The sequence below is a fragment of the Bos indicus genome, chromosome 3 (assembly GCF_029378745.1).
Source record: "Bos indicus isolate NIAB-ARS_2022 breed Sahiwal x Tharparkar chromosome 3, NIAB-ARS_B.indTharparkar_mat_pri_1.0, whole genome shotgun sequence".
Lineage (NCBI taxonomy): Eukaryota > Metazoa > Chordata > Mammalia > Artiodactyla > Bovidae > Bos > Bos indicus.
Genome location: NC_091762.1, coordinates 119,667,899 through 119,675,375, shown reverse-complemented (window position 1 = coordinate 119,675,375; position 7,477 = coordinate 119,667,899). Strand labels below are relative to the sequence as shown.

The 7,477-nt window shown below is 61.2% G+C and overlaps 1 long non-coding RNA gene and 1 pseudogene across 1 annotated transcript; both read right to left on the bottom strand.

The window, feature by feature from the left end:
- Nucleotides 1–322: 322 nt before the first annotated feature.
- LOC139182313 (glycine cleavage system H protein, mitochondrial pseudogene) lies at nt 323–4,971 on the bottom strand (annotated as a pseudogene).
- A 7-nt stretch (nt 4,972–4,978) lies between these two features.
- Nucleotides 4,979–7,070, bottom strand: LOC139182314 (uncharacterized). Its single transcript, XR_011565980.1, has 3 exons — nt 6,975–7,070; nt 6,777–6,845; nt 4,979–5,959 (listed from the first exon to the last, which is right to left on the bottom strand). It is a non-coding gene; the product is annotated as an uncharacterized lncRNA (long non-coding RNA).
- Between the last annotated feature and the right edge of the window lie 407 nt (nt 7,071–7,477).

The following is a 7,477-nucleotide window of genomic DNA, read 5'->3' as shown; positions in this document are numbered from 1 at the left end:
ATTGGAGCCTAGCCTAAAAATCTGCAGGATGCTGTGGTAAAAGATGCACAGTGTTTATCTGAAGTCATTAGAAAGTTAAGGGGTATTTTCTTCAGGAAACATTGTTACAAGTAGTTTCTTTTACTAAAAGTTGTTCTTGAAATATCTGCTGCTGCTGCTGCTATGCCGCTTCAGTCGGATCCAACTCTGTGCAACCCTATAGACCGCAGCCCCAGGCTCCTCGGTCCATGGGACTTTCCAGGCAAGAGTACTGGAGTAGGGTGCCATTGCCTTCTCCACTTTAAATATCTATCCACCACTAATTGAAGACAACTATGCTAGATTAAGTTGTTTCAAAGCAGTTTATTTAAGGGCTCCATTTTCACTCCTCAGTAGATTTTATGTATTTCTCATATGCTGCTTCACTCCTTAGTTCACCTAGTTCTGAAGGGTTACTGAATGTCATCTTGATCAGCCAACCATCTTCCTAACAAGACTTGTTGACAAGTCCTGGATTTTCTGCTAGAGCTTTATTAATTTCCGTTACTTCTCCTGATAGAGGAGAATGGAGTTCACTAGCAGCTTTCACACTTTCCAAAGCACCAAACTCTTGTTGATTCAACTTTGTCCCAACTTCAGGCAGACTAAACAACATCTCCCAAAGCTTCCTGTGCAAAATTGCTGGTTCTCACTGTTCCAACACCATTTTCTGTTGTTACCCATTCGTGTTTTTCTGTGAATTTCCGCACCGACAGCAGAGCAGGGCCGGTGCGCAGCGCCCGGGGCACCCGCCCGCAGTTCCCAGGGCCGCAGCGAGCAGGGCGCGCTGGGTGCCGAGATGGCGTGCAGGCTGCCGACAGCGGCCCGCACGCTCCGCACCGCGCGTAGCGCCATGTTCGCACGGGTGCCCGAAATAATCTTTAAAAAGTTCTTCTATGAGAAAGGACCAGAAGGAGGGTAGTTAAGGAAATTCTCTCTTCCCAGACGGGAAACAGGGATGGAGACAAGACACCGCCCCCCGCTCCCCATTTGTTGGAATCCTCTCCCAGGCAGGGCACAGAGAAGGAGGAGGTGGATGGTCCCCACGGCGGCCTGCCACTGAGAGAGAAGCAGCTTGGGGAGGCCTCTGGCCTCTGCTCACCAGGCGTCCAGCTGGAGGTTCCCCGCTAGCTCTGAGGTGCTTCCGCGGGGCTCTGGGCTCCGGGTGGAATGACCGAGGGGACAGCAGATATGCGGGGGTATCCAGGACACTCCTCCTGTGTCCCCTGGCCAGGGGCCTGGCTGAGGCTGGGGCAACGCCCAGAATTCTGCAGGTCAGACCCTCAGGCTGGTCCTCACCACCTGTCCCAGAACCTGGCCCTGGCCTGGTCAGGGCGATGGGGAGGGGAGCTTGTTGGGCAGCAGTGGAAGCAAAGCAAGGGCCTGCAACTTGGCATCAGCAGAGAGAGTGGAAGTCACGGGTAGGGGCAGGGAGAGAGAGAACAGCCAACACGGACAGGACTGCAAGGAGATCCAACAGGTCCATCCTAAAGGAGATCAGTCCTGAATGTTCACTGGAAGGACTGACGCTGAAGCTGAAGCTCCGATACTTTGGCACCTGATGCGAAGAGCCGACTCATTCGGAAAGACCGTGTAGCGGGAAAGATTGAGGGCAGGAGGAGAAGGGGACGACAGAGGATGAGATGGTTGGATGGCATCACCGACTCAATGGACATGAGTTTGAGCAAGCTCTGGGAGTTGGTGATCGACAGGGAAGCCTGGTGTGCTGCAGTCCATGAGAGGCTGAACAGCAGCACACGATGGGAGGGGGCCCTTACTTCCTGGGAAGCTCTGTGCTGAGGGCTCCCCATCAACGTCGCCCGTGTTTCCTGGATGTAGAAACAGGACCAGGAGGCCAAGACTGCAGAGCCAGCAAGTCCTGAGGGGCATGAGTCAGATCCTGTGTTCCTGGGTGCCATGTGCAGACCACCCTCTATGTTTGCAGACCTCCACCCTGGCCTGGGAATGAGGGCCAGCCTGGTTGGGTGAGACAGCAGGACTCAGGAGCCCCCAGCCTGGCTGCCCATCTGAGGGGCAGAGTCCTGCAGCCCCCTGGGGGGTGGGGAGGGGCCTGGCCAGCGTCCCCAAGACCCGCAGGCCCTTCCTTGACGTGTGCTGGAGGGCAGATATGCTGGCAGGTGCCAGCGCCTGACCGCCTGTCACTGACGGCCGGTTGCCTCTTGTCAGCAGCCCTTCCGCCCAGAACAGCCAGGTCTGCCAGAGCTCTGGGCCTGCCCAGCCCCTCCCCACGGGCCCCCCTTCCTTCTCTGACAGGTGAGCAGAACCCAGCAGTTCCAGGGTTCTGTGGGGCCAGCACGCCTTCCTGACTCCAGGTGGGCAGGGCAGCCGTGGGCCCGTGAATCTGGGATGGGCCTGGGATGCTGGGGGTGGGCGGTGGGGGTGGGGACTCAGGAATTGAGGGGACGTCCTGGTGGGAGCACATGTCAGTGGTGCCCTGGGGAGCCTGGGGGAGGGACTGGGGAGGCCTTTTGGAAGACAGGTTGGCTAGGAAGGGTACGGTCAAAGGTCCGGAGGATGAAGGGCGCCTCTGGCTAGTAACGACCTGAATTGCTGGAGGCCCAGGGCTAGGCTGGAGGGCGACCTGGAGCACATAATGCCTTGTTGGTGGGGGGTGGTGGCAACCCTAGTGGTGGGGGTCCCCAGCCCTGGTGGTGGGGGCCCCCGAGGGCTCTGGTCAGCAGGTGGCTCTGTCAAAACCGGTTTGCGGCCACAGTGTGGAGGACTGGGTGGGAGGCCTGCAGCAGGGGACCGCGCGCTCGGGTGGGCTTCTCGCCTGGATGTGCACGGCTGGAGATGAACGGATGGGGCAGAAGCGACAGGTTCCCACCCCTCCGCTCGGAGGGGCCGCTGCCTTCTCTCCTCGTGTGTTGGAAGGGGCGGTGGGTCGGGGAGGCCCCCGTGTGTGTCTGTCACAGCTGCGGCCGGAATCGCAGAGCAGGGCTGGCCCAGCACCACCGGAGTGGCTGCGATGGGCCCTCCTACAGGGCAGGTCAGTGAGAGCAGGCAGCTGGCTGCGGAGAGAGAGCCGACGGTTCGTTCTGTACTCTCAGCTCGGGACTCTGGGGGGCCATGAGTGTCCCCCTGCCTGCGGGGGCGCAGAACGGGAAGGAGGCCTTGGGTCACCGAGGTTGTGTCACCAGGGAGAGCTGAGCCCCTGGGGTGGAGGCTGCGCCCCTGCCCAGCCAGGATCCGGCGCCCGCTGCTGCCTGCCCAGTGCCCACCAGAGGGGCCCTTTTCAGCGCTGCTGGAGGCAGGCGGGAGCTGAGGCCAGGGGTCGTGCCATCTTCAAGGGACCCTTGGGAAGGGCAGGGCTACAGCTACTGAGGTGACAGGGCGGGGGTCGGCTTGCGTGACCCTGGGGCTGGGACCCCACCAGCCCTGCACCCCAACCTGCCCTCCCAGAACTGAGCCCTCAGGCCCAGTCTTATGGGGTGCGTGCCAGGGCCCCAGGGTGCAGGGTGCACAATTTACCCTAACCTGCAGGCTGAGGGCCAGGTGTGGGCTTGGGGGTCTGCGCCCGAGGCTCCCCGCCCTGCCTGGGGTCCTGCAGCCCCGCCGTCTCTCCCGCATCCTCCTCTCTCTTCCATCTCGATGCCCCGTGCCTGGCGGGGACCACAGCGAGGCTCACAGCTGCAAAGGCATCCTAGGAAAAACAGATGAAGCCGGGAAGCGCTTAGGGGGCTTGCAGGCTACAGAGTCCCCTGGCCGGTCAGGGAGTCCAGAAGCACTGTGACTTCAGGCTTGGCGTCCAGGGTGGAGTTCTGGGGGGAGGATTTGGTGACCGTTTCGGGGGTGTGGACAGACGTGCTGGAGCAATGATGGATCGCCTGCCCCTTCAGGGACCCCGCCCAGAGAGGCCGGTGGGGATCACATACGACTCGGCGCTTTAGGGGGTGACCCACACTTCGGTTCCAACAGCTCACGTTTTGCAAAGTGTCGCAGGCCCTCCTCTCCGCCACACACAGCCCCGGGGGTCAGCACAGGGGGTGTTGGCATGGCTTCACAGAGGAGGGTCCCCCGGGCCGCCCCCCGTGTCCGCTCTCCTCTGAGGTGAGCACAGGCCCTGCTTCCCCAGCCGCTTTCTGCTTTCTGAAGAGCCCGCAAACACAGGGTTCTCACCTGCAGGACAGTCTGGGGCTGAGTCCGGGCTGTGCCTCCACTGGATGCGTGGCCTCGGGCGGGTCTCTAAGCCCCCGTGGGGCTCGGCTTCCTCTCGCAGGGCCTGCAGAGCCCAGAGCCTGTGAGGGCATCGCAGAGGTGGGAGAACAGAGCTGCAAGCCCCCGTCTGCGTGACCCAGCGTGGCTGCGGGGCTGGGGCCCGGAGGGGAGACCCGTGGAGGCAGAGGCGCCTGGGAGTGACCGTGCAAGTCCTCAGCCCTTGGGCGGGTGGGCAGCTGGGACAAGAGCCCGGCGGGTCACCCTTGGCTATGTGAACCTTACGTTTGCTTCACGTCTGAAAGTTGTTTCATCATGGCCCTTGACTGCTTCGTTCACGGCCACCCCACAAAAGGCCCCCTCCCGGTTTAGGCCTGGCGTGGCCCACAGGCTCCTCGTGGTCAAGGGTGATCAGGGTAACCCTAGAGGAGGGACTGGCCTTCCCTGCAAAGGCAAGGTGGCCACAGCCCAGGCTGGAGTTCCTGTCTTGGGTATCTGGGGGCCATCCCTCCCCTGCCCCCAGGGTTCTCTTGCGGCCTGCCCCAAGCTGAATGCAAGGCCCAGGGCCCTTCAGGCCCAGGTCAGCCGGGCAAACCCCCGGGACAAGTTCACTCCGGGCTGTGGCCAGCCAGCCAGATCTGTCTGACCTGTTACTCTGACGACCCTGCACTTTCTTGGGCTTGAGCGCCCCCTGCTGTGCAGGGCCCTTGGAGGACGAAGCAGGGTCTCCCTACCCTCTGCCTGCCCCCACCCCTACCCTACGTATCCTGGGACTCAGAGGCCACCAGGAGCCCCACACCCAGCACCAAGCAGGGGCACGAAGGTCCCCAAGAAAGGAATCGGAGCTGGAGGGGGTGCCCGGCCTCGGCCTGGACCCTGGGCTTGAGGTCTCCACAGACCAGCCCCGCTCTGGGGGCTGGGACCTCGGCTTTGACTCGGACCGGGGTGGGAGGTCTGAGTTCAGCCCCGTGTGGGAGGGGGGCCATCCCCAAGGAGCGAGGGACGCGGCCCTGCTGGTGTCGGGGGTCCCCTCCTGCTGACTCTGCTCTGCCAGGGCCCAGGCGTGTGCAAGACAGGCCAGCCGACTGGGGCCGAAGAGTGGGACTCGCTCAGCAAAGCTGGAGGAACAGCTCCGAGACCTTCCCACAGTGAGTCCTCCCAGGAAGCTGCTCGGACGCCCTGGCCCAGCTTCTAGGAAGCGACGAGTGACGCTGAGCTCCTTTTCACGTGCCTGTTGGCCGTGTGTGTGTCGTTTTTGGAAAAATGTCTGTTCAGATCCTCTGCCCACTTTTTAATCAGGTTGTTTACTTATTTTGATGTTGAGTTGTAGGAGTTCTTTGCATGTTTTGGATATTAACCCTCATCAGGCATGTCATCTGCAAATATTCCCGTTCTATAGGTGTGGTTTGGTTGATGTTTCCTCTGGTGTGAAAAGGATATAGTCCCATTTCTTACTTTTGCTTTTGTTTTCCTTGCCTGAGGAGACAGATCCAGCAAATTATTGTTAAGATCAATGTCAGAGAGCATTTATTGTTGTTCAGTTGCTCAGTCATGTCTGGCTCTCTGCGACCCCATGGACTGCAGCATGCCAGGCTTCCCTGTCCGTCACCAACTCCCGGAGCTTGCTCAAACTCATGTCCATCGGGGCGGTGATGCCATCCAACCATCTCATCCTCTGTCATCCCCTTCTCCTCCCACCTTCAATCTCTCCCAGCATCAGGGTCTTTTCCAACGAGTCAGTTCTTTGCACACGTATTACTACTACCTAGAAATATAATAAAATGAAACAGAAATCAGCATTAGGAGATGGAATAAGGTCTATGATTATTTCTTTTTAGAAGTTTCTGTGTTGTATCTACTTTGTAATGAATAGATACGACTTTTGTGATGGAAAAAAAAAGTTTCACTAAAGGGCTCCCTTTAAAAAGTTTGGATATCTGTAAGTGATCTGTCCCCATGGCCTTCCCAGTGGAGACACAGGAAAGGGTTGGCTCCTTAGCCCTGCCTGGCATCCCCTCCACCCCCCGGAGCTCTGCCCTGTGATGAGCCCTTGACAGGTGTCAGCTCCTCCCTGAGACTCCACCGTGGCAGTGCCATCTGGTACCCGGGGTGGAGCCCCTGAAGGGCCCCCAGCAGCAGCAGCCCCTGCAGCGACTCCACCCCTCACACCGTCCAGCAGCCCGACCACCCAGCCTGACGCTGCCCTGCACGAAGCGGGGGGCTCTGAGGGGCGGAGGCGGCCCTGGCCCCAGTCTGCTCTTGGAGCCACTGGGGCCCCCAGTTGGAGATACAGCTCAGGAAGTGGGTCTGGACCTGCACCCAAGGCTCTGATTCACACGCTTTGCACCCTCATGGCAGGCGGAACAAGCACCGTGTCTTGCTCCTGGTGCCCACCCTCCTCCGTGTGGGTCCTTGGGCGACCCAGACAGCCCCCCGGAGGCCACCGCCCCTCACAGAGCTGATGTGAAGCTGCTCGAGGTGGGGCGGGTGAGGGCTGGGGACTGGGACCCCGGACGCCCATCAGGGGAAGCACTCATCGCTTGTCCACCCCGCCCCCGGAGAGCCCATCTCAGGCCACTCACCCCTCAGAGGGCTTCCCTTTTATCTCTCCTGTGTCTGTTCTCAGTGGGGCCCTGAAGGGCAGGCGGGTGCTGCTTAGAGCAGAGAGGGGGCCCGCTGAGCCCACCCCGGCCCCCTCCTCCCCTTGTCCTCCCTGCAGGGCTCAGGGGGCGTCTCCCCTTGCCCGCCGCCCCTCCTGGAGGGCCTCCCCTGTCTCTCACCTTCTCTGGGTCTCTCACATCACCATCTGTGCTGTGATCCGTGGGGTCCAGGTGGTCTGAGCTCACCCTGAGGGGCTTCGGTCTCCCATGCCGAGGCTGAGCTCACCCCCAGAGCCCCCACCCCGCGCACCGCGGCCTCCCGCCCCCCCCTGCCCGCTCCACTTGGTGGCATCTGCTTGGCTGCAGCTTCTTCGGGGAAGAGCGAGGCCCTGAGCCACAGTGTGGCCTCCCCACTCACCTGCAGCCCTGGGAGCTGCCCTGCAGAGTCAGCAGGTGGACCCCCGGGCCAGCACCAGCTGCCGGAATCTCCATGTGGGGGCAAGGGAGTGATGCGCGGCCTGCGGTGCCCGCTGCCCCTGGCCCTGGGCGCAGAGGGTGCTGCTTCCGTGGTCGGCCGACTCCACGCCCATCCAGGTGCCGTCGTGAGATGCTTATGTTCCCACCTGACTCACAGACGGCAGGCGGCTGCTCGGGACCAGCCGTGCCGCCCAGCTCACGGCGCC